Source organism: Trichechus manatus, unplaced genomic scaffold (assembly GCF_000243295.1).
Source record: "Trichechus manatus latirostris isolate Lorelei unplaced genomic scaffold, TriManLat1.0 scaffold00016, whole genome shotgun sequence".
Lineage (NCBI taxonomy): Eukaryota > Metazoa > Chordata > Mammalia > Sirenia > Trichechidae > Trichechus > Trichechus manatus.
This window is the reverse complement of record NW_004443952.1, coordinates 25,854,724-25,879,930: the sequence shown is the minus strand read 5'-3', so window position 1 is coordinate 25,879,930 and position 25,207 is coordinate 25,854,724. Positions and strand designations below refer to the sequence as shown.

The 25,207-nt window shown below is 42.3% G+C and overlaps 1 protein-coding gene across 2 annotated transcripts in view; it reads left to right on the top strand.

The window, feature by feature from the left end:
- Positions 1–2,587: 2,587 nt before the first annotated feature.
- Positions 2,588–25,207, top strand: part of NPR2 (natriuretic peptide receptor 2) — a 51,933-nt gene continuing 29,313 nt past the window's right edge. For both annotated transcript variants that reach the window (XM_023727522.1, XM_023727523.1), the window contains exon 1: positions 2,588–2,833. The gene's annotated coding sequence lies outside the window, so the exon portion shown is untranslated. The remainder of the gene's footprint in view (positions 2,834–25,207) is intronic.

Genomic DNA, 25,207 nt, shown 5'->3' with positions numbered 1-25,207 from the left:
GCATTCCACTCCCTCTCCACCCCCCCCTCCATCCCCCACCACACACACACTCCAGGGGTGTGTATGCTGGGATCCCTGCCTGCACCGGAGGGAGGCATTTCCTGGGGCTGGCTAATCCTGTGCCCTAGCCAAACCAAGGAGCTGAAGTGGGGTGCGACAGCCAGAGACTCCAGGAGAGGAAACAGACACCTGGAGTGGAGAATGTGTTTCCCTCAGATTCTGGGGCAAGGTCTTTTTGAAGTAGCCTAGAGATGGGGCTGCTCTTCTGAGATGGGGAGGGGTCTCCACTGCAGGCATCCCAGAGGTGAACTATCCATTGTGCGTTACTTTAAGACATATAGCAGATGCAGAAGCATACCTGGAGATGGTTCTTGCCTCCTTTTCAGAGAGGAGCATCTCTAAATGCCCTAATGGTTGAGTCACTCCAATTTCAGAGGTGGCCCGTCTTTCTTCCTCTACAGGATGGAATGAGATTTTAGGAATTTATCCTCGACATCCCTCTCTTGAGTTTTCTGAAGTTTCTGTAGGATCTCAAGATGGGTGATTAAGAGCATAGGCCATGGAGTCAGACTACCCAGATTGAGATCCTGACACCACTTACTAGCTGTGCAACTTTGGGCAGGTTACTTCACCTCTTTAAGCCTGTTTCCTCATCTATAAAACTAGAGATAATAATGCCAACTCATAGCGTTGTTATGAGGATTAAATGAGGTAATACATGTAATGTTCCTAGCATTGTCTGGCACATGTTGTTGTTGTTAGGTGCTGTCGAGTTGGTTCCGACTCAGAGCGACCCTGTGTACAGCAGAACGAAACACTGCCTGGTCCTACACCATCCTTACCATCATTGCTATGTTTGAGCTCATTGTTGCAGCCACTACATCAGTCCATCTCGTTGAAGATCTTCCTCTTTTTTCTGAGCCTCTACCAAGCATGATGCCCTTCTCCAGGGACTGGAGCCCTCAGAAAAGATTACTTACTGTGACTGGTGCTAGAGCTGAGAGACTTTCCTTTGAATGACATTGAGCAGCTCTGTGCGCACAGCTGAGGGGTTCTGTCGGAGGCTGCTGTCTCCTGGTATAGACTTCTACCCTGTCACACTCGTGCTCCATGTCATCCCTGCCACCTCCTTCAAAAACAGATACCTCGAAAAGCATTTTGGTTTTGATCCTTGTATCCTTGAAATTCTGAATATCTGATTTGAGAAGCAATGGTGCTGATAAACACTGCTTGCTTTCTTCAGGTCAGTACCCTCATCTCTACCCTGGAAAAGTCCTAAAGTTAGGTCCTTCTGGATAACTCCATTTCTTCCTATCCCCACTCGGAACTCTTAAAGTTCTCCTTTCTGTCCAGTCTAATGCTAGCCGTCTCTTTGGTATAAGGCCCTTGCAAACTGGATTTCTTTTTTCACTTTTCCACACTTCAAAGATTTGTTCCAGCTTTTTCCTTCTTATCCACAGGGTAAGATCACTTTGGCATTTGTTCCATTTTTTCTTGTTAGGTTCCAGTCCCATTTATTCGAAGACTGTCTGTCACCCAGTGGATCAGATACAACTGCTTCAGGGTTTTTCAGGAGCCCTGGTGATGCAGTGGTTAAGAGCTCAGGCTACTAACCAAAAGGTTGCTTGTTCGAATCCATCAGCCACTCCTTGGAAACCCTATGGGGAAGTTCTACTCTGTCCTATAGGGTCGCTATGAGTCGGAATCGACTTTGATGGCAATAGGTTTACCCTGCCGCTTACCTCTTCACCATTCAGAAACAACTTCAGTCCACCTCTAACTCCTTAGCTGTCCTCTTCCGGGAAGATAGATTGGATGGAGATTCAGAATGCACCACACATGTACCCTAGTCTGGTCTGAACCCTTTCCATATTAGAGTACCAAGAAAAAAACTCACCCTTGTAGCAGGGTGCCTGTAGGCTGGGGGTGGGGGAGGGCTGGTGGCCTTGGCCTCCTCTTGACTGGAGCAGGTGGATTAGAAGGCCTGTCTAGCACAGGGACCCAGAAGTCTTAGTGGTCAGTAGCCCTGCTGCTGCCTTTCTGAGCTGACACCCTGGAAGGCTGGGCCATAGACTACCTTCTGCTACTGTAAACCGGAGCCACCCTGGTAGGGGAAGGATGAGAGTGGGAAGCTATTAAGCATGAAGGTGGTGGTGGTGGTGGAAAGTGACGGGGGCCCAGTGGGGATGAGGGTGGGGTGAGGGGATGGGGACAGAAGTGAGAGCCCCTTGTAATGAAAATGAGGCAGGCGTATTGCTGGGGTGGGGGGTGGGGAGCTTGCGGGTGTAGGGGAGTTTGGAATGAGAGAGACTGGGGCTGAGCGAAAATCCCACTGCTGGAAGTTGGGGAGCAGTGAGGAGGTGTTGGTTGAACCAGCTTGCATGCCTGCGGGTGTGTGCACAGCCATGTGTGCGCCGGTGGTGCTTGCGTGCGCGCGCGCGCGCGCGCGCGCGTGTGTGTGTGTGTGTGTATGTGTGTGTAGGGGGTGGAGGCGCAGGGTGTATGTGTGTAGGGGGTATTTTTCTTGGGAGTGGCGGTGGGGTGTGTGCGTGTGTGTGCGTGTGTGTGTGTGTGTGTGTGTGTGTGTAGGGGATGTCAGTGGTCATCGCTGAACTCTGACTCCTGAAGGAGAGGCCGCTTGGGGCGCCAGTCGTGGGGTGCGCGGCGGTTGGCGTGCAGGGCCGGGAGGGGGCGGTTGGCGCGCGCCGCCCCACGCGGGGACAAGGAAAACATCCGCCGGAGGCCCGGCTGGGCGGCGCTCCAGCATCGCCGGGCAGGTGCGCGGGGTGAGGAAGTCAACACATTCCGGCACCCCCGGCCGGCTGGCCCTCGGGTGAGTCACCGCAGACCCTCGCCGCCGTCGTGCGGCCGGATAGGAGGGACCAGCCGCGGCAAGGAGGGAGAGAAGAGCGGCCTCGGGAGGGTCGCAGGCCTGGGGAATGATATGGAGGCTGGAGCCTCCGAGGAGGCGCTTTGCGGGAGGGATCATTGGGAGGGTCGTGGAAGAGCCCCAGAGAGATTGGGTGGGGAAGCTTCTGACAGTTTATGGAGGAAAAGACTTCCGCGGGCGCGCATGTCCTAGTTTCTGCACAGGCATGAAACAAAATAGACTTAATACAGTTTGTGGCTGAATGGAGGCAGGTGGGGGGGGAGCCCTTGGAGAACGTTGTGGGGCCGGGAGAAGACCCTATATTGCGTGCGGTGGAGAGGGAGAGGGGTGCGGAGCTCACGGGGGGTGGGTGGGTTGTGAGGGCAAGGAGGGGAAAGGTAGGAGTTCGGGGACAGGTTTGGGGCTGAGCAGCGAGCGCTCCGTTGACTTGAATTACAGAGGGAACGCGCCACTTTGGGCCTTGGAGAACGGAGAGAATTTAGATGGAAGGGAAGAATTCCACATCAGGTGGGAAGATGGGCCAAGCCCCAGAGATAAGATCTGTCTAGGGGCCTCTGTGAAGAGGGAAGGGTAGGTTTTGGGGAGTAGCAGGAGTTGGGGTTATTTGGGTACAAGTAGCTAAGTCATTAAAGGCTTTGAATGCCAGAATGAGGAATTTGACTTTGGTCTCAAAGTTAGAGTGGAGCCATTGTTGGTCTCTGAGCAGAAAGAGTAGTGGGAGTCTTCAAAGTGAGGTTATCAGTGTCTGGCATTACTGCTTGCCATTCAGTTTTTGTCAAAAATTAAGTACTGATCTAATTTTTATAGTCATGTAAAATTTTCATGAACAAATTTAGCAAACAATATATGTGATTTTGTTGAGTTTTAAAAAATTTAAAATAAAAATAGAAAAGTTGAAAAATCTGATTCAGTATTTCATTTAAAACCCAAAGTGAGGCTATCAAGATTAATTCTATGGTGTTGAGCCTCTTCCTTTGTCTTGATTTTATGCCATTTTCCCCTCACTAATCTGACTGGATTCTGCGTCGCTAATGTCTCAGTTCTTCTCTACGAGTAGCTTAGCACTTCTAGTCTTCCTTTTCTGCATCTTACTGTCTTTATCTTTAGCCTTAGCTTATTTCTGTGCCGTCCTTTAACCTGGACCAAGTAAAACATTTCTTGGGATGGGGGGCATTGGGCTACAGTATACAAAGACAAGGAACTCACAGTTTTACCATAAATGTTAGGTTACTTACCAGCTTCTGTGGACATGTATGTAATTATTTTCTGTATTGACCCTGCAGCTGATAGAGAAAGCTAAAGTTGTTTTATTCACATAGTATTTCCACAACATGGCAATTTGTTAGCCTGATTTCTCTTCTAAAATTAACTCTAAATGGCATTTGGTACTTGTCTCAGAAATTGACACTAAGGCTATCATGACCCTTATAATTTATGTTATCTTGGACAATTATAAGGATTAAGGATCTTTATAATTTATGTCAAAGATCCTTAAACCCTGCAATGGCCCTTGCCCCTTCCCCCCACCACAAGAAAATCTAGGTCAGTTAATGAAAAATAGGAAATTATTTCCTACTTTGGGCCCTGTTTCTTTATCCCCTGCAGTTTCAGCCCTAGCCCTACCTTATTCCCAATGGCCCTTTTCTTCATTCCTTCTTTGCTCTGCTGGGCATCTTTAGAGGAAAACTTCACACCGACTTCCTCTACTATAAATTCTCTCCCTCCCCTCAACTCTACACTTCTCTTTGCCAACATACACCACTGCTTCTTTGAATTTTTTTTTTAAACCCACAGCCCTTTCTGGATCTTTTCCATCTTTAAAACTCTTTTTGAAATCCTCTTTTTCCTCCTTTATCTTTGGTAAAACCTCTGAATTTTAAAAGGCTAGGCTTTGATTATTTATTATGTTATCCTCTTTTGCCTGCCTTCCTTTTTATTACCTTTTTCTTATTCTAAACTGTTTCTAATCTCCACTATCTGTCTTACTATAATGTCTACATTTTTTCTTAGTTCTGCTCTTTGAAGCAGTATGGAAGACATCTTTTTCAGTGTGGTAGTTCTTTGAAGATTTGAAAGTAGTTCATTTTTTTGTTAGCTGTTTGTCTAAGCTTTTCTCTTTACTCCAATGCTGTCCAATAGAACTTTCTGTGAACTTTCTGTATCTGAGCTGTCCAATGAGTAGCTGCTAGCCACATGTGGTTATTGAGCACTTGAAATGTGGCTAGTACAACCGAGGAACTGAATTTTGAATTTTATTTAATTATAATTAAATTTAACCAGCCATACCTCAACAAAGTTGTAATGCATTAAAAAACAAAAACGCTAAAAATTTTTTTTTTTACTTTTTATTTTTTATTAATACCCACATGAGGCAAGTAGCTATTGTATGGGACAGCACAGCTTTAAAGTCTGGGAGTTAGCCTTGTGACATGGCTCTCTTGGCTGCTTGAGAAGTCTTATGGTCACCTCAGACACAGTAAAAACAGGCATAGGTGGGCTCTTAAAAATGTTTGGAGGCCAGTCGGACATGTCACAACTGAGAAAAAAACAAAAACCCAACCCCTAAAGTACTGATGAGCAATGTCAATTTCTATCGAAGTTTTCTTAGAAGGGATAGAAGAGGGTCATATCTCACAATCTATATCCCAAAGCAAAACTTTAAAACTTTCTCATTTAGTCTCTTTTTCTCTAAAGTCCCTTCCCCTTCTCTTTCTCCCCTTTTCTCAAAAACATGTTTCCTCTTCTTCCTCCTTGAGCCTTAATCTTCCATTCTCCTCTTTGAGCACTACCGTCTGCCCTCTTCCCCCTTAAGAAGAATTCACAGTAGTGCTTTTGCTTCTCCGATTTCCCTTTCTATTCATTATCTCCGCTTATTCTGGCCCCACCACTTTTGGAGGTGGTTAGGGGTAGCCCACACCAAACCTACTGCCATCGAATCGATTCCAATTCATAGTGAACCCTATAGGACAGAGTAGAAATGCCCCACAGAGTTTCCAAGGCACTGTAAATCTTTGCGGAAGCAGACTGCCACACCTTTCTTCCGCAGAGTGGCTGGTGCGTTCCAACTGCCAACCTGTTGGCAGTCAAGCGCTTTAATGACTGCACCACCAGGGCTCCTCTGGTTAGGGGTAAAAGGTCATAAATATTTATAATTTTTTTTCTTTTCTCACATATCCCTGACCTCCTTCTAGGAGTTCTCTCATTTTTTTTTTTTATCATTGCTGGAGATTATTTAAGCATCCTTTTGCAAAGGAATCTCTTAATACCTTGTTTTCATTCCAGATCTACACTTGCTAAATCCTAAAACTACTTCTTTATGGTTCCCTGATCCATTTTTTTCTTCTTGCTTTTGGTTTTCATTCTTTGCTCATAAAGATACTTTTATCTTTAATAGATTTGTTTTATTTGTAATAGATATGTTATCTCTTCACAAGTGTTCTGGGGATAGGTAGACTTATCCCCTGAGGGAGCAGCGTTCATTTCCTACTGTTGTCACCCACTGCCTCATCTTGCCTTAATTCCCATTTTGACTCACCATTGTTTTCCTGTCTACCTCCCTTTATTGTCTGTTCTTCTCATCTTCTCCTTATCCATATCTTTAGTGAATACAGTATTTTAAAAAATCATTTTTGGAGTCTCAAAATTTTTTCCAGGGAATCTCACATAAGTGTTTGTACTGTGACCTAAAACTGGGTATGTGGCATTGATTTCTTGGGAGATAGGAGGGGAGAACAGGGTGAGGAGACACAATGTTCTTTTATGCACCTGGTTGCTCAACCTTGACACTGTTGACATTCTGGACCAGTTAATTCTTTGTTGTGGGGGGCTGTCCTGTACATTATAGAATGTTTAGCAGCATCCCTAGCCTCTACCTACTAGATGCCAGTAGCACTCTCTCAGTTGTGATAACCTAAAATCTCTCCAGACATTGCCAAGTGTCCCCTGAGGGGCAAAATCCCTCCCCCTTCCACCTTCTCATCCCCCACTGAGAACTACTGTGCTAGAATATTGGCTTTCTGAAATTGATTAGATGGTTATACATTTTTCTCCAGCTGCTGATTTGTTTGATTAGCCTGAGTTTTCAAAAGGGTGGTCTTTGACTTAATTGGTAGGGTGTAGCCTCTTAAAATTGTAGGTTCCTGAGCTTATCCTGGAGTCCCTGGGTGGTGCAAACGGTTAACGAGCTTGGTTGCTGAAAGTTTGGTGGTTCGAGTTCACCCGGGGTGCCTCAGAAGAAAGGCCTGGTGGTATACTTCTGATAAATCAGCCATTGACCATCCTGTGGTGCACAATTTACTCTGACATGTATGGAGTCTCCATGAGTCAGAATTGACTCCACGGCAACTGGTTGGAGCTCCTAGATCTACTGAATCAGAAACTCTGGAGGTGGAATCTGGAGGTCTGCATTTTTACAAGAACACCCCCCCGCCACCGGCCCCCGTAATTCTTATGTCCCAGGCTTGACCCGCCTGTGCATAACTGCTGCATTATCCACAATTTTTCCCTGCAAGTCTTCCTGGTGCTCCAGCTTTGCTTCCGCTCTTGACCCCATGATGCCAACACAAATAGGGAGGCCTCAGGTTACCAGGACAACCAGAGTGCAGGAAATGGTGAAGGCTCAGGGCTCCCACAGGCATCACAGACTGTGGCTATGCTGGCTTGCTTTCTCCTTGGGGACTCAGTCATACTTCCTACTTCCCATCCCCCAAACTACCCAGACTGGCATGTACCCAGGCTCAAGCCACAGACCCTGATTAATAGACCTGGTAGTGGAACATGGAATCGGTGGAATGAGGAATGGTGAATGAAGCTTTCAGTCTAACAGTGATATTCAATGTCGCTTTGGTGATAATTCAATTTTGGAATGCTAAGAATTACATTCCCCTGTGGGTTGACAACACCCTGTGAGGCAGTCGAGTCAGAATGGTTCCATTTATTTATATTATTTATACCTGCTTCATTGGGCCTGCATCCTGGATCTTTTTTGGAATCTCAGCTAGATGTCTTCACAAGATGCTTCAGGCCAAAAAGCTTAGCAGCCTACTTCTGATACACTGGAGCAGGTAATGTTTAGTAGGAAAAGAATGTTAGTTGTTGTTGTTAGGTGCTATTGAATCGGTTCTGACTCACAGCAACTCTATGACAACAGAATGAAACAGTGCCTGGTCCTGCACCATCCTCACAATCATTGCTGTGTTTGAGCCCATTGTTCAGCCACTGTGTCAATCCATCTCGTTGAGGGTCTTCCTCTTTTTCACTGACCCTCTACTTTACCAAGCATGATGACCTTCTCCAGGGACTGGTCCTTCCTGATAACATGTCTAAAGTACATGAGACAGAAGAACTAGATGGTACCCAGCTACCACCAGTGACCGCCCTGACGGAACACAACAGAGAGTCCCTGACAGAGCAGGAGAAAAGTGGGGTGCAGAACTCAAATTCTAGTAAAAAGACCAGACTTAATGGTCTGAGACTGGAGGGACCGCAGAAGACATGGCCCCCGAACTCTCTGCTAGCCCAAAACTAAAACCATTCCTGAAGCCAACTCTTCAGACAAAGATTAGACTGGACTATAAGACATAAAATGATACTTGTGAAGAGTCTGCTTCTTAGTTCAAGTAGACACATGAGACTAAATGAGCAGCTCCTGTCTGGAGGCGAGATGAGAAGGCAGAGAGGGTCAGGAGCTGGTTGAATGGACACGAGAAATCTGGCGTGGAAAGGAGGAGTGTGCCGTCACATTATAGGGAGAGCAACTAGGGTCACATAACAATGTGTGTGTAAATTTTTGTATGAGAAACTAACTTGAACTGTAAACTTCCACTTACAGCACAATTTAAAAAAAAAAACAGTACATGAGACGAAGTCTTGCCATCCTCACTTCCAAGGAGCATTCTGGCTGTACTTCTTCCAAGACAGATTTGTTCATTCTTCTGGCAGTCCATGGTATATTCAGTATTCTTTGCCAACACCATAATTCAAAGGCATCAATTCTTTTTTCGTCTTCCTTATTCATTGTCCAGGTTTCTCACTCATATGAGGCGACTGAAAATACCATGGCTTGTGTCAGGCTCAGCTTAGTCCTTAAAGTGATATCTTTGCTTTTTAACACTTTAAAGAGGTCTTTTTGCAGTAGATTTACCCAGTGCAATACGTCATTTGATTTCTTGACTGCTGCTTCCATTGGTGTTGACGTGGATCCAAGTAAAATGAAATCCTTGACAACTTCAGTCTTTTCTCCATTTATCTTGATGTTGCTTATTGTTTCAGTTGTGAGGATTTTTGTTTTCTTTATGTTGAGGTGCAATCCATACTGAAGGCTGTGGTTTTTGATCTTCATCAGTAAGTGCTTCAAGTCCTCTTCGAATAATTATCAAATAATGAATTTGGGTTCTATTTATATTTCATTATCAAGACTAGTCATTTGTTTTAAGGAAGATCATTTGGCTTGATTGAGTCCCTTTAAAGCCACAAATAAATGAAAAACTGCTTGCCCTTAGATGCTTAGAAAATACTGAATTGATTCAAAACTGGAGCAGGCTACCTCCATGGAACACTCAAGGCAGGCCAGAGCAAGGGAGAATAAAGGGTGATAAAGCAGACTTGATAGGACCATGTTCAGTTGAAGGACTGTCATGTGAAGGAGGGGCTGGATTTACTTGGTTTAGCTCCAGAGGTGGAATGAGGACCTTTATTTTAGATGACAATTATAGGGGGCAGATTTTGACTTAATGAGGAAGAAGTTTTTAATAGAGAACCCCAAGTTGGAATGAACTAAATTGTTAGAAAGTAAATTATTTGTGACTGTTGGTTACACAAAGCTTAGATTACCATTTACACATGGTTTGGATGAAATTTTATATATTAAATTAAGTTTGGATCTGATGACCTGTGTCTTAGTCAGCTAGTGCTGCTATAACAGAAAAATCACAAGTGGCTGGCTTTAACAAAGAGAAATTTATTCTCTCACAGTCTAGGAGGCTAGAAGTCTGAATTCAGGGTGCCAGCTCCAGGGGAAGGCTTTCTCTCTCTGTTGGCTCTGGGGGAAGGTCCTTGTCATCAATTTTCCCCTGGTTCAGGAGCTTCTCAGTGCAGGGACCCAGAGTCCAAAGGATGCGCTATTCTCCTGGTTCTTGTTTGTTGAGCATGAGGTCCCCCATGTCTCTCCACTCCTTTCTCTTCTATATCTCAAAAGAGATTGATTTAAGACACAAGCTAATCTTGTAGATTGAGTCCTCACTTATTAACATAACTGTCTTTAATCCTACCTCATTAACATCATAAGGTAGGATTTACAACATGTAGGAAAATCACATCAGTTGACAAAATGGTGGATAATCACACAATACTGGGAATCATGGCCTACCCAAGTTGACAGATATTTTGGGGGGACACAATTCAATCCATAACAACCTGTAAGGAGAAGCAGGCAAATTTAGGGAAAGTCAATTTATGCTTTTTAAGATATGATTCTGTAGCCATTAAAGCCATTACTATTTTTCTAGGCACCTCTGCCAAGTCTACCCCTTGAGTCATTGAATATTAGAGTTGGTAGTATCCTTAGAGATTTCTTAAACTTTGCTCCTCAGTCCTCTGGAGATTCCTCAAGAATGCTTCAGAGGTGACTGAGAGGGGTGGAATGAAGGATAGCTGGGCCTCTGCACCTTATCCTTCAGTCAGAATAATTTTATTTTTCTTACAAGTTGGATTTCCTTGAAGGTTTATTTTTATTTTTTGTTTTTTTATAAAAAGAGATAAAGAGTTCTGCTGGAAAAAAAAAATCTTAAAGGCACTGATATTCCATGCTCTTCATTTTATTGACAGGAAAGCTGAGATATGGAACAGGGAAGTGTCTTGCCAAAGATCACAGAGCTTATAAATTTCAGAGTTGGGACTCAAATCTTTGTTGTTGTCTGTTGCCCTCAAGTCAATCCCAACTCATAGCAACCCTGTAGGACAGAGTAGAACTGCCTCATAGCGTTTCCAAGGAGCAGCTGGTAGATTCAAACTGTTGACCTTTTGGTTAGCAGTCATAGCTCTTAACCACTATACCACCAAATCTAGCTCTTCTAATTCCAGTCATTTTTTCTTTCTCTCTGCTAGTCAGTAAAAGTTTCTGTCCATTTCACTTCCCACCACTGTAACCCAGAATTTCATTTCTTCAGATCTACTATTCTGTAGTGGCCATTTGACTGGTCTCTGTGCTATCCCATCTCTCCTCCTTCTGGTCTATACTATGTACACAGTTGCCATGTTATTCTTCTTGAAACATTGTCTTCATCATGTTATTTCCCTGCTCAAGAACTGGCTCCCTATTGCCTGTATGAACTTTTCAGACTGACACCCTGTTGATGCTAGAAGTCTTTATATTGGCATTCTTTAGGGTCCTCATTGTTCAGCTGGATTTGAGCACAAACATGCATTATGGGGTAATTAATGGGCTATACAATAGTGAGATTAACTGAGCCCCATCCTACCCCTAGACTCCATCATTGGCAGGATTTCTGTGTATACAGTTTTAATCAGGAGTGATGGGAAGATATAAAACGTAGAAAATCACAGCTCATAAAATTAAGTTACATAACAATATGTATAATATAATCCTATTTATATCACACATAAATGCATTAGAACTTTATTGTGGTAAATATATATGCAACAAAACTTTTGACATTTCAGCTATGTTCACATGTACAGTTCAGTGACATTGATTATGTTCATCCTGTTGTTCAACCATCACCTTTATCTGTTCCCAAATTATACTGTCACCCTTAACAGAAGCTCAGTGTCCCTTAAGCAGTGAGTCCTCCTTTCTCCCTTTCTCTCGCCTGTCCCTGGCAACAATTAATAAATTTGGGTCTCTATACACTTGAGCCTATTCTAGCTATCTCATATAAGTGGGATCATATAGTATTTGTCCTTTTGTGACTGACTCATTTCACTGAGCATGTTTTCAAGGTTCATCCAGGTTGTAGCATTTATTAGTTCATTTGTCCTTATGACTGAGTAATATTCCATTGTATGTATGTACCACATTTTGTTTATCCATTCATCTGTTGATGGACGTTTAGTTTGTTTCTATATTTTGGCTATTGTGATAGTGCTGCAATGAACATTTGTGTACAAGTATCTGTTGTGTTCCTTCTTTTAATTCTTTCCGATATGTAGTTAGGAGTAGAATTGCTCGATCATATGGAGTAGAATTGCTGGATCATATGGTAATTCTATGTTTAACTTTTTGAGGAACCACCAAACTTTTCCCAGTGGCTGTTCCATTTTACAGTCCTACCAGCAATGGATGAGATTTCTGATTTCTCCACGTCCTCACCGTTTTTTCGAAGATAGCTGTCTTTGGGGGTGACGTGGTGATATCTCTTGAACATTTGATTTTACTCTCTCATGAAGGCTGTACACAGAGGGGGTCAGTTATTTGCCTGAAAGGACATCAAAGTACTTGGGAAGTGAGTGTGAATGCTGTGCGCTACAAATATCCATTGTATCTCCCCCTTCCGCTTCTTATCCACACCTTGATCCTAGATCTTTTTTTATTCTTGGCCCAAGCCCTTGATGTAGTTGTAACATTTACTGGATATTTAAAAAAATCAAAAAACGAAATCTACTGCCATTGAGTCGATCCCAACTCAGAGCAGCCCTATAGGACAGGGTAGAACTACCCCATAAAGTTTCCATGAGCGCCTGGTGGATTTGAACTGCCAGACTTTTGGTTAGCAGCCATAGCTCTTAACCACTACACCACCAGGGTTTCCACTGGGTATTTAGGGGCAATGAGTTAAGGGGATGGGGAAGAGGAGAAATATAAGGTGGGGCATGTAGGGAGGGCAGTTAGATTTTACCTTTGCTTTCTTTCCTTCCTGTGCTTACTCAGAAAGCCTTTTCAGTGCCTGACAGAGTTAAAAGTGGCCATAATAAACACTTGTAAGTTCAGTTACAAATAAAAACCTTATCCATCTGGCTGTTCTAAAAAGCTGCTCCTCTGATGATAGAATATTCTTCCCCAGTGCCATAGTAGAGTGTGCTAGGGAGAGATTTCTGTCCATCTCCCACGGGGGGAAGTGTTCTGCTAGTACACATGCCAAAGTATTTCTGTGCTCTCTTTGGAAGGTTCAGGCCCCGATCAGATTATGTTCTAGAAGTGTTCTGTTTTCTCACAGTGGAGATTCTTTTGTAGCATTCATCTGATAAAAAAAAAAAAAATAGCTCTCTTCAACCATTATCATAGCTTAGGCCTAATTTTTTTTTTTTTTTATTTAAGATACTTTATTTTTTAGAGAAGTTTTAGGTTTACAGAAAAATTGTGCAGAAAGTATGGAGAGTTCCCATATACTCCATGCCTCCTGCACATTATTTCTCTTATTAACATTTTATATAGAAATCTCTGAATGGCATAAATGGTTAAGCGCTCGGCTACTAGCTGAAAGGTTGGGGGTTCAAATCTGCCCAGAGGTACCTTGGAAGAAAGCCCTGGCAATTTACTTGCAAAAGATCACAGCTATTGAAAACCCTACAGAGTGCAGTTCTACTCTGAAACACATGGGGCCGCCATGAGTCAGAATCAGCTCAAAGACAGCTGGTAAAATCTTGTAGTCCTGTGATACACTTGTTACAATTGATGAACCAATACTGATACATTATTAGTAGCTAAAGCGTGAGAATTCTAGTTTCTCTGCATCCTTACCAGCACTTGGTACTGTCAGTTTTTTTAAAAAAAATCATTCTATTAGGTATGTAAAGGTTAATTACATTGTGGTTTGAATTTGCATTTCTGTAATGATTAATGATATTGAGCATCTTTTCATGTACTTGTTTACCATCGTTATCTCATCTTTGGTGAAGTTTATTCAGATCTTTTGCCCATATAAAAAATTAGATTGTCTTCTTGTTATTGAATTGTAAGAGTTCTTTATATATCCTGGATACAAACCGTTTGTGAGTATATGTGTTAAAAATATTTCACCCCAGTCAGTGGCATGCCTTTTCATTTTCTTTATGGTGTCATTTGAAGAGCAGTTTTAAATTTTGGTTAAGTCTAATTTCTTTTTTTCTTGTATGGCTTTGTATGTCCTGCATAAGAAATCTTAGTTTACACCAAGGTCACAAAGATTTTCTCCTGTATTTTCTTCTATATCTAAAAGTTTTATAGCTTCAGCTTTTATGTTTAGATCTTTTTGTTTATAATCCATTGGATCACCTCTTTAACTTTGCCATCACTGCACAACAGATGCAGCACAAAAGGAAGAATCTAGAATAAAGATGATTATCTCTGAAAATGAACACACCGTAGAATAGAAATATTAAACTTTTGTTCTCTGTATCATGTGTATCATCATCATCTAATATTTATTGTTAATTATTCATTAGTCAAATATATACCGGTCACCTGCTGTGCATCAGGCACTGGAGATACAGTAATGAACACACTAGGCAATGTCTTTGCTCTCATGGAGTTTACATTTTAATGGGACAGATTGTGTTTGATTTTTTTTTTAATAAAGAAATTCTCTCTTTAATGTATGAAAAGTTCCTACAAAGTAAGACAAAGATCAACAACCCAACAGAAAAATGTGCAAAGGATATAAAATGATAGATCACACAAAGGATATGTAAATGGTTCCAGAGTCAGGAGGGTACCTTGTAGGACCGGGACTAGGGTGGGGTCAGTGAGGCGTCCGGGGGCAAAATCTAAGGAAACTCTGAGAGCACACGCCTCCTTAAATTTTGTACCTGAGGTGGGGAGAGGTTGTGTTTTAGTGAGCATCCATTACCTACATGGCAAAGCCAAGAAAATGTGATTGCCTCTGTGATTCCTCATATCCTTAATTGAGAAAGTATTTCATTGTAGACAATCTACTTAATACTATTGTGTGATAGAGCAGGAACCTGATCCTGTAGGGTAGGGGTCAGGGTCACTGATCTATAGAGGAAAGGAAATCTTGGACTGTGTATAGCCAACTATAAAGCAGTGAGTGAAGTGGTACAGGATGGAAAATCATAGCAAATGATCTTAAGCTCCTGTTACTATTGAGGTATATTGACCAGAGTTATTGCTCGGGTCTCCAATCCTATTTTTGATAATATCTTTTCTCCAAATGAGTTCACTAATACTATCTACAGAGAACTTGTAGATTCATTTCCTGATAGCCAAAGGACCAGGGATCTATAACTAACCACTTATACGTTCCTTAAAACCAGTCAGACTTTATTTTTGTTAATGATACTGCTATTCTTCAAGACACTCCAACTCATTCCAAATATCAGTAATAAGTATTGTTTAATATTAACATGTATAAACTAATACCAATGTTAAATAACCAGATAATAAGTGGTGTTCATTCAGAGCAGAATGAGATCACTATGGCCTGGGTTGATCTTCATAGAAGTAAAGCTTGAACTAAGGCTTTGAAAGATGAGTGGGATTTAGGTAGATAAAAATTAAGGGGGTAGATTAATTTGCTTATAGAATGGATTTGAGGAAGAGAGATTAAAGTTCAACAAATATACTCCCCTGTCATCTGCCAATAGCAGATATCATGAATCCATCATGGCACTGTTTCTTGCTGAGCTTGGACACAGCCTGATAAGACTAGAATTAGATAATAGGAAAAGAAATGTAGACATTAAATGGAGAGATAGTTTGAAAGAGGCATCAGTGAGATTTGGTGAAAATGTCTAACCCTGGAGGTCAAAATGTGGGGCATTTCCCAAGTTCAGCAGGGAAGCCCTTGGTGCAGAAACTATGAAGCCGTCTGCCTTAGTTTCCTAGGGCTGCCATAACAAAATACCACAAAATGGGTGGCTTTGAAGAACAAAAATCTATTGTCTCACAGTTCTGAAGACTAGAAGTCCAAATCTGGGTATTGACTGTGTTGATTCCTTATGAAGGTGCTGAGAAAAGAAGTGTCCCATGCCTCTCCTAGCTTCTGGTGGCTCCCTGCAATCTGGCATTCTTTGGCTCGTAGATGCATCTTCACATAGCATTTTCCTCCTGTATAACCCTTTATGTCTGTTCTCTCTTACAAGACACCACTCTGATGAGATTAGGACCTACTCTAGTCCATTTGAAAAGATGCTATTTTCAAACAAGATCATGTGTACAGGTACCAGCTGTTAGGACTTCAACATATCTTTTTTGGGGGACACAATTCAATCCATAACAGACTATTATTGCAACTCTGCTGAATATAGAAGCATCTGAGGGTGGGTAGGAGTCTTTGCCCCGTCTTCATCACTCCGATTCTGATGCCTGATTGATTCCCCTTGGCTCTTGATCTTTGGTTTAGTTCAGCTAGCTCTCCCTTTTTGAGGAGTAACTTCCATAGATAAATACTTGTACTAACCCCTTTGCTTGGCTGGTAAGCCCCAGAACCTGCCTCCTTGTGTACTTCCCTAATAGGCGGTCACTACAGAGCATGGCCCAGCTTTCTAGGCCTGTGTACTGTGTAGATGATTCCCTTACCTGTTCTGGAGATGTTAGGGGCTCTGAGCCTTGGAAATTCTGTTCTTCGTAACTATCTCTTTCCTATTTTGCTTGTCTGAAGCATATTTACTAGCTAGATGTTAAGGCTGGTCTACCTTGGCTTTTATATCTTTTATTCTAGGCTAGTATCTGGGCCTAGTCTTCCTAATGGCCTTAAGGCTTTTGATGTTCTCTGCTATGGAGTCATATTCTACGGAGCCTTTCTACCTTGTGCTTTCTTCTCTGCTACAGTTAGCCAAAAATTTGCCAAAAATTTCTGTGTCTTCCTGTTCCAAAAGTCTATAACCTCTGTTTTATTGGGTCTGAGGGATACCTCCAGCTCTCAGCTTATTTCAGGACCTATGATTAACATAACCTGAGTTTAAATAATGAATTTGCAAGCCAGTGATGGCTTGCAATTTCTGTGTAGGAGAAACTTAAGGACAGTAATCTGATTGAAAGGAGAGGGAGGAAGTTAGATGATTTGTCTTAAACTGAGTCCACAAGTGTACATCAGCTAACTAGGAGGAGTGACCATCAGAAAAATAAAAATGAAGATGTGGTTAAAAAAACATATACTTTGTTCATATAAATGAGTTTTATAAATGTAGAATCTAGTACCTTTTCCCCCTTCTGTTTGGCCAGTTACAGCATTTGCTTAGTTCTTCCTTCCACAAACAAGGTATGACACCATCAACCTGAGGGTTTTAAACACATGCTTTGCTGACATTTTTCTATTTATGTATCATTGTTATTTGGTTTGCTTTATTGGGGTGGGGGCAGTTCATTGCCATTGATGCCATCGATTCTTTCTTAAATCCTTCAAGCAGTCTTTTCCTTGGGAGTTGTACTGTAAAATTCTAATCATTACAGTTGTGCAATATCAAAATACCTTATATATGTATCAACGACAGCATATGCCCACACTCAGTGAAACGTGGGTCATTTTTTCACCAGAAGTTATCAGCATTGAGGTGGTAGGTGAAGCAATGATTGTTGATGAACTCACCAAGGAAATGAGTATGGAAAGAAGAACTCAGAAAGCAGAGGCTATGAGCCTAGGGGAAAAACCCACAGTTGAGAGGAGGAAGAGGATCTTCTCCAGAGTGAGAGATCAGTTGGGCATTGAAATGAAAGATGACTAGGGAAATGAGCTGTTGTAGAAGCCATGGTAAGACTTTTAAGAAAAGCAGGTGATGGTCCTCAGTGTCAAATGTGATTGAGGTATGACTGGAGGGACTTACAGTCATCTGTAAACTAGGTTCTTCTGCATCTAGATCATTTATAAAAGTTTTACAATAGAGTATTCTATTCAAGCATTTACTCATTGAGCTGCATACTAGCTGTGGTAGGGATATAAAAAGTATAGAGTTGTATTTAAAGTAATATGTCTTTATAAACAGATACACCAGTGATTTTTACATTAAAAAAAATCTTTTTAATTAATATGTTTATTAAATGGAAACTACAAACGTATTTCAGTGACATTAAAAAAAATTTTTGGCATTCTTGCAGCCCTGTGGTCCATAAAAAAAAACCTCATATAATTTTTTCTTCTTATTAAAATGATACATAATCATTGAAAGGACAGTTATATGAAAAAAGTCTAACCCATACTGTCTCCAAGAGATAGCCACTCTTAACATTTTGCTTTATACTGTTCCAGGTTTCTACTATGTATACGTGTGTGTGTGTGTGTGTATTTTTAATGAAGGTGGGCTCATTGTATTTATTTTTCAATCTTCTGTTTTCACTTAATGATATATTGTGAACAATCTTTGATATCATATATTTCTCAAACTGCGTTTAATGGGCTTCTTAGATTTTAATGAATGGTTGTAACATTTAATTATCCAATACCCTATTATTAGAAATTTAGATTGTTCCTAATTTTTCATTATTATAAACAATACTGTGATGAGTATCCTCGAGGCCAAATCTATGATTATTTTCTGAAACTCAGTTCTTGAAGTGGAATTTATGGGTTAATGATTTAAAGGTTTTTGGTGCATATTGCCAAATTGCTCCCTGAAATTGTACAGGGTTACACTACCACCAGCAGCATGTGAGAGTACCATTTTCTGCACATTTGCTAGCACTAGGTATTATTAATTCTAAAAATCTTTATAGGAAAGAAAAGTCTTTCATTATTGTATCACTTTTAATAAAACTAAAACCAAACCCATTGCCATCGAGTCAATTCCAACTCATAGCGACCCTATAGGTCAGGATAGAACTGCCCCATAGGGTTTCCAAGGAGCGGCTGGTGGATTCGAACTGCCGATCTTTTGGTTAGCAGCTGAGCGTTTAACCAATGCACCAGACAGTCACTTAAAAATATTTGTATATATATATAACAAATACTTACTCTTTGAAGGTAAATTTCATCTTTTAAAACAGCCAATAATTATTCTAAATTGGGTGAATGAAATGAGTGATCAAGCTGGGTAACATTGTTTTGACTGACTGTAGGTGTGACTCTGAAGTGGTCATATACCAGTTCTGTTACTTACTTATTGGGTAATCTTGGGCAATTGGTTAACATTTCTAGGCCTCAGTGTCTTTACCAAATGGTGGCTATAATAATACCTACCTTAGAGGGTTATCAGGCAGATTAAATGAGATACTAGATGTAAAATGCATGGCACAATGCTGGACATATTGCACAAAATAAATGTGAGCAATAATTATTAGTGAGACTTATTTTTTTCATGTGACTCTCAACCTGATTGAAGGCAGTGCCAAAAGTGGAGTTTCAGAAACAGTTTTTTAAAGGCATTGTCTTAGGAGTAACCATTCTAACTCTCCAGACAGTGTTCTTTCCATCAACAAATACTGTAGGTGCTAAGATGAAATAAAACATGTCTTCTGTTTTCTAGGAGCTTCTGCCTAGTAGGAGGGGTAAGATGTACCCACATTACTCCAATATGAGGCAGAGAGGGAAAGCCTCCACAGAAGAGATAGAGGTGAGAGACAATTCTGTGATGGAAGGCAGCGTTTGAACCAGACCTTGAAGGTTAGGACTCAAATATGCAAGATACAGGATTCGAGTGGGGAGAGTATTATTGGCAGAAAGAATCACCTGAGCATGAAGGCAAGTAAAGCTTTAACAACCTCCAGGTAGTAGCTACATATGGAAGTAGATGAATATATGATGGGTACAAATTCCACAGTCACAGACTTGAAGGCGCAGAGATTGTAACTTTTACTTTTAGAACAACTTTTTGTTTTTTCCAACCAATGGAGAAAAACTTATGCTGTACCTTTCAGGTATATTTGGTCCAATCCAATGACTCATAACTCCCAGTCCAATTCAAAGTTCCATCTATGGGCTTTCAGCCTGTCCCCTGTCCGTCAGAGTTTGTACACAATCAGACACTCGTGGAGGAAGTCTGTGCTCTTGTTATTGGTCTCATCTTGGCCATATCCTGTCTCTGCCAGCAGCTTGTTTTGCTACCCCCTCCCCCATGGTTGGTTCAAAGAGGATGATGCCAGTGGTGGCTTTGACAGATGGTGCATTAGATTTTTCTACACATGGATAACCCCTTCGCAAGGCATCCGCTGTATTCCTCACCACCAGCATGCCCTCTTGCTCTTCCAGAGAGGCCTCTTAGGGCTGGCACACAAGCTCACCCTCTCTTCAAAAGCCCTCTGGGTCCGTATAAAATTGAAAATCCCCTTCTCACCACTCCTGAGTCTTCAGGAAACTCAGCCTCCAGCACCCCACCTCCCTTGGAAGCACATGCCACCATCCCTAGAAGGCAGATTCCTGGAGCTCTGGACAGAGCAGGCTGCACAGGCCCACCACCGGAAAACCCAGGAGGCAGGCTAAGTGTGTGCTCAGGGCACCGGCAGAGCAGGGGCACCAAATAAAGTTGGAGGAAAAGATTTTGATAAGTATTTTTGAATGTGAAAGCAGTTACTGTGGATAAAAATCTGAATTTATTGCACTTCTTTACACTATGTTTTAGTTTAGCTTTGATTTTATTTTTATTTGGATTTAGGGGAGGTTCCATAATCTTTTTAGTGCTTTGGGTTTATAAAGGCCTTAATCTGGCCCTGTGTAGGTCCATTCTCATCCTTGACTCACCTTATATTTTAAGGGGGTTCAATTGTGTCCTTATCCTTGTTAAAAAAGCCCCCTTCTCATATTATCCTGAGGACAGGAAACCAAGGAGTCCATAATGCTTCTTCCTCTCTCTTTTCCCCAAAATCTTTTTCTCTTCCCATGTTCTTTTGGGAGAAGGGGGGAAATCAATTCTGTATCTTCCCTGCTCTGTATAACTTAGTCTGGACTCACACCCAGAACAGTGAACTTTGCATGTAGTAATTTTGGAATCTGCGTCTTTGCTTTTAATTGCAGTCATTTCATTTTTATTTAGCCGACAGACTTAGGGTCCAACCAGGAAAACAGAAATCACTCTAGGATTTAACCAGAGGGAATTTAATTCAGGGAATTAGCTATATAAGAGATTGAAGAGCTGAGAAGCCATTTGAGGAAATGAGAGGCAATACAGAGGTTAGCAACAGCAGGAATCTTCTATCATTCCTAGGATGAAGGAACAAGGAAGGGAAGCAGGGCTATTGGAACCCAGGGGCCGGGATAATTTAGAAGCTGGAACTTTGTAGGGAAGCCGGAGCCAAAGAGAACACATAGCTTCTGTGCAAAATCCTGGTCAAGGCATAGGGAGAAGGGGAAGAAATACTCACCAAAGTAGGATGCAGAACTTTGTCTTTATGAACTGTTTTGTGCCAATTGACTTAAATTTCCCCCAAGTCTATGGTCCTTTGCTTTTGAGCCTAGGAACTTCGTCCTGCAAGGTGTTTGGTTATGCCTAAGAAGTTTCCCTGACTGTGGCCCTTGTGTGCTCTATTGTCTATTTTGATATGTAAGCATCAGCTATAGTTATGTACGTGGAGATATCCACAGCCAGACCTATATCTGCAGATGAGTGTGTTCCCTTATACCCTCCCATACCTCTAGTCATATCTATCCAGATATGTATCCATTCGTAAATTAGTGTTCATTAATACTATTGTTGCAGGATTGTCTATGTTATAGTAATTACTGGAGCCCTGGTGACACGGTGGTTAGTTGCTCGGCTGCTAACCAGAAGGTTGGCAGTTTAAATCCACCAGTTGCTCCTTGGAAACTCTATGGGGCAGTTCTACTCTGTCTTATAGGGTCTCTATGAGTCAGAATCAACTTGACAGCAGTGGGTTTGGTTTTTGGTATAGTAATTACCGTTGTTGCCCTTTGTTCTTGCATTCCTCTCAGTGTCCTTCCATGCTTTGGTCATGTTTTGCTGACTTCTCCCATATTGTGTATTGCCTTTCCCTTCACCAAAATTAACATATGGACCTTCGAGAATGACAGTGGATTATTGAAAACTTAACCAAGTGGTGACTCCAATTGCAGCTGCTGTTCCAGATGCGGTTTTATTGCTTGAGAAAATTAATACATCTCCTGGTACCTGGTATGCAGCTGTTGATCTGGCTAATGCCTTTTTCTTTATACCTGTTTCGAAGGACCAGCAGAAGCAATTTGCCTTCAGCTGGCAAGGCCAGCAATACACCTTCAGTGTCTGCCATGGATGAATTGCATCTGCCAAAAGTATGTGTCAACTTGGCTAGGCCATGATTCCCACTATTATGTGATTGTCCACTGTTTTGTCATCTGATGTAATTTTCCTATGTGTTGCAAATCCTACCTCTATGATGTTAATGAGGCAGGATTAGAGGCAGGATTAGAGGCAGTTATGTTAAGGAGGCAGGACTGTATCTACAAGATTAGGTTGTGTCTTAAGCCAGTCTCTTTTGATATATAAAAGAGAGAAGCGAGCAGAGAGATATGGGGACTTCATACCACCAAGAAACAAGAGAATAGCGTGTCCTTTGGACCTGGAGTCCTTGGCACTGAGAAACTCCTCGACCAGGGAAGATTGATGACAATGACCTTCCCCCAGAGCCGACAGAGAGAGAAAGCCTTCCCCTGGAGCTGGCACCTTGAATTTGGACTTCTAGCCTCCTAGACTGTGAGAGAATAAATTTCTCTTTGTTAAAGTCATCCATTTGTGGTATTTCTGTTATAGCAGCACTAGATAACTAAGACAGTGTCCTACCTCAGAATTATGTCAGCTCTTCAGCCCTATGTCATAATTTAGTCCACAGGGACCTTGATCAACTTTCCTTTCCACAAGATGTCACACTGGTCCATTACATTGATGACATGCTGATTGGACCTAGTAAAGAAGAAGTATCAATGACTCTGGACTTACTGGTAAAACATTTGCATGCTAGAGGGTGGAAAAGTAATCTGACAAAAATTCAAGTGCCTTCCACCTCAGTGAAATTTCTAGGGGTCCAGGGGTGTGGGGCATGTCGAGATATTCCTTCTAAAGTGAAGGATAAGTTAATGCATCTGGCCCCTCCCACAACTAAAAAGAAGGCACAATGCCTAGTGGGCTTCTTTGTATTTTGGAGGCAACATATCCCTCATTTGGGTGTATTACTCCAGCCTGTTTATCAAGTGACTTGAAAAGTTGCTAGTTTTGAGTGGGGCCCAGAATAAGAGAAGGCTCTACAATAGATTCAGGCTGCAGTGCAAGCAGCTCTGCTACTTGGGCCATATGATCCGGCTGATCCAATGGTGCTTGAAGTGTCAGTGGCAGATAGAGATGCTGTTTGGAGTCTTTGGCGGGCCTTTATTGGTGAATCACAGTGCAGACCCTTAAGATTTTGGAGCAAAGCCCTGACATCCTCTGCAGATAACTACTCTCCTTTTGAGAAACAGCTTTTGGCTTGTTACTTGGCCTTAGTAGAGACTGAACGCTTAACCATGGACCACCAAGTCACCATGCAGCTTGAGCTGCCCATCATGAACTACATTCATCTCATCATAAAATTGGATGTGCACAGCATCACTCCATCATTAAATGCAAGTGGTATATACGAGATCGGGCCTGAGCAGGACCTGAAGGCACAAGTAAGTTGTGTGAGGAAGTGGCTCAAATGCCCATGGTCTCCACTTCTGTCACATTACCTTCTATCTCCCAGTGTACACCTATGGCCTCATGGGAAGTTCCTTATGATCAGTTGACTGAGGAAGAGAAAACTAGTGCCTGGTTTACAGATGGTTCTGTGTGATGTGCAGACACCACTCTAAAGTGGACAGTGGCAGCCCTACAGCCCCTTTCTGGGACCTCCCCGAAGGACTGTGGTGAAGGGAAATCCTCTCAATGGGCAGAACTACCAGCAGTGCACCTGGTTGTTCACTTTGCTTGGAAGGAGAAATGGCCAGATGTATGATTGTATACTGATTCATGGGCTGTGACCAGTGGTTTGGCTGGATGGTCAGGGACTTGGAAGGAACATGGCTGGAAAATTGGTGACAAGAAGGTGTGGGGAAGAGGTATGTGGATAGACCTCTCTGAACAGGCCAAAGAAGTGAAGATATTTGTGTCTCATGTGAATGTTCACAAAGGGTGACCTCAGCAGAGGAGGATTTTAACAATCAAGTGGATAGGATGATGCATTCTGTGGAAACCAGTCATCCTCTTCCCCTAGCCACTCCAGTCATTGCCCAGTGGGCTCATAAACGAAGTGGCCATGGTGGCAGGGATGGAGATTATGCATGGGCTCAGCAACATGGAATTCAACTCACCAGTGGCTGACTTGGCTACAGCCACTGCTGAGCGCCCAATCTACCAGCAGCAGAGACCAACACTGAGTCCTTGATATGACACCATTCCTCGAGGTGATCAGCCAACAGCCTGGTGGCAGGTTGATTACATTGGACCACTTCCATCATAGAAAAGGCAACGTTTTGTTCTTACTGGAATACACACTTAAACTCTGAGTACAGGTTTGCCTTCCTTGCATGCAATGCTTCTGCCAAAACTACCATCTGTGAACTTACAGAATGCCTTATCCACCATCATGGTATACCACACAGCATCACCTCAGATCAAGGGACTCACTTCACAGCAAATGAAGTGCAGCAATGGGCCCATGCTCATGGAATTCACTGGTCTTACCATGTTTCCCATCATCCTGAAGCAGCTGGCTTGATTGAACGATGGAATGGCCTTCTAAAGACACAATTACTGTGCCAGCTAGGTGGCAGCAGCTTTCAGGGTTGGGGCAGTGTTCTCCAGGAGACTGTATATGCTCTAAACCAGCATCAGATATATGGTGCTGTTTCTCCCATAGCCAGGATTCATGGTTCCTGGAGTCAAGGAGTGGAAATGGGAGTGACATCACTCGCTATTACCCCTAGTGAACCACTTGAAAAATTTTTGCTACTGTCCCCACGACCCTATGTTCTGCGGGTCCAGAGGTCTTAGTTCCAAAGGGTTGAATGCTCCCACCTGGAGACATATCACTGATTCCATTGAACTGGAAGTTAAGAATGCCACCTGGCCACTTTGGTTTCCTTATACCTCAACAGGCAAAGAAGGAAACTACCACATTGGCTGGTGTGATTGATCCTGATTACCAAGAGGAAACCAGATTGATATTACATAATACAGGTAAAAAAGACTATGTCTGGAATGCAGGAGATCCCTTAGGGAGTCTTTTAGTACTACCATGCCCTGTGATTAATGTTATTGGAAAACGACAGCAACCCATGACTACTAATGGCCAGACCCTTCAGGAATGAAGTTTTGGGTCTGCTGTCTGACCTGTGGATCTTGGGTTTGTCAGCCCCTGCAACTCTGTGAGTCAGGAGAATCCTCCAGCCTGAAGCCTGACACCTGACCCATGGACTTGGGACTTGCCAGCCTCTACAACTGTGTGAGCCATTTCCTTGAGATAAATCTCTCTCTCTATATATATATATA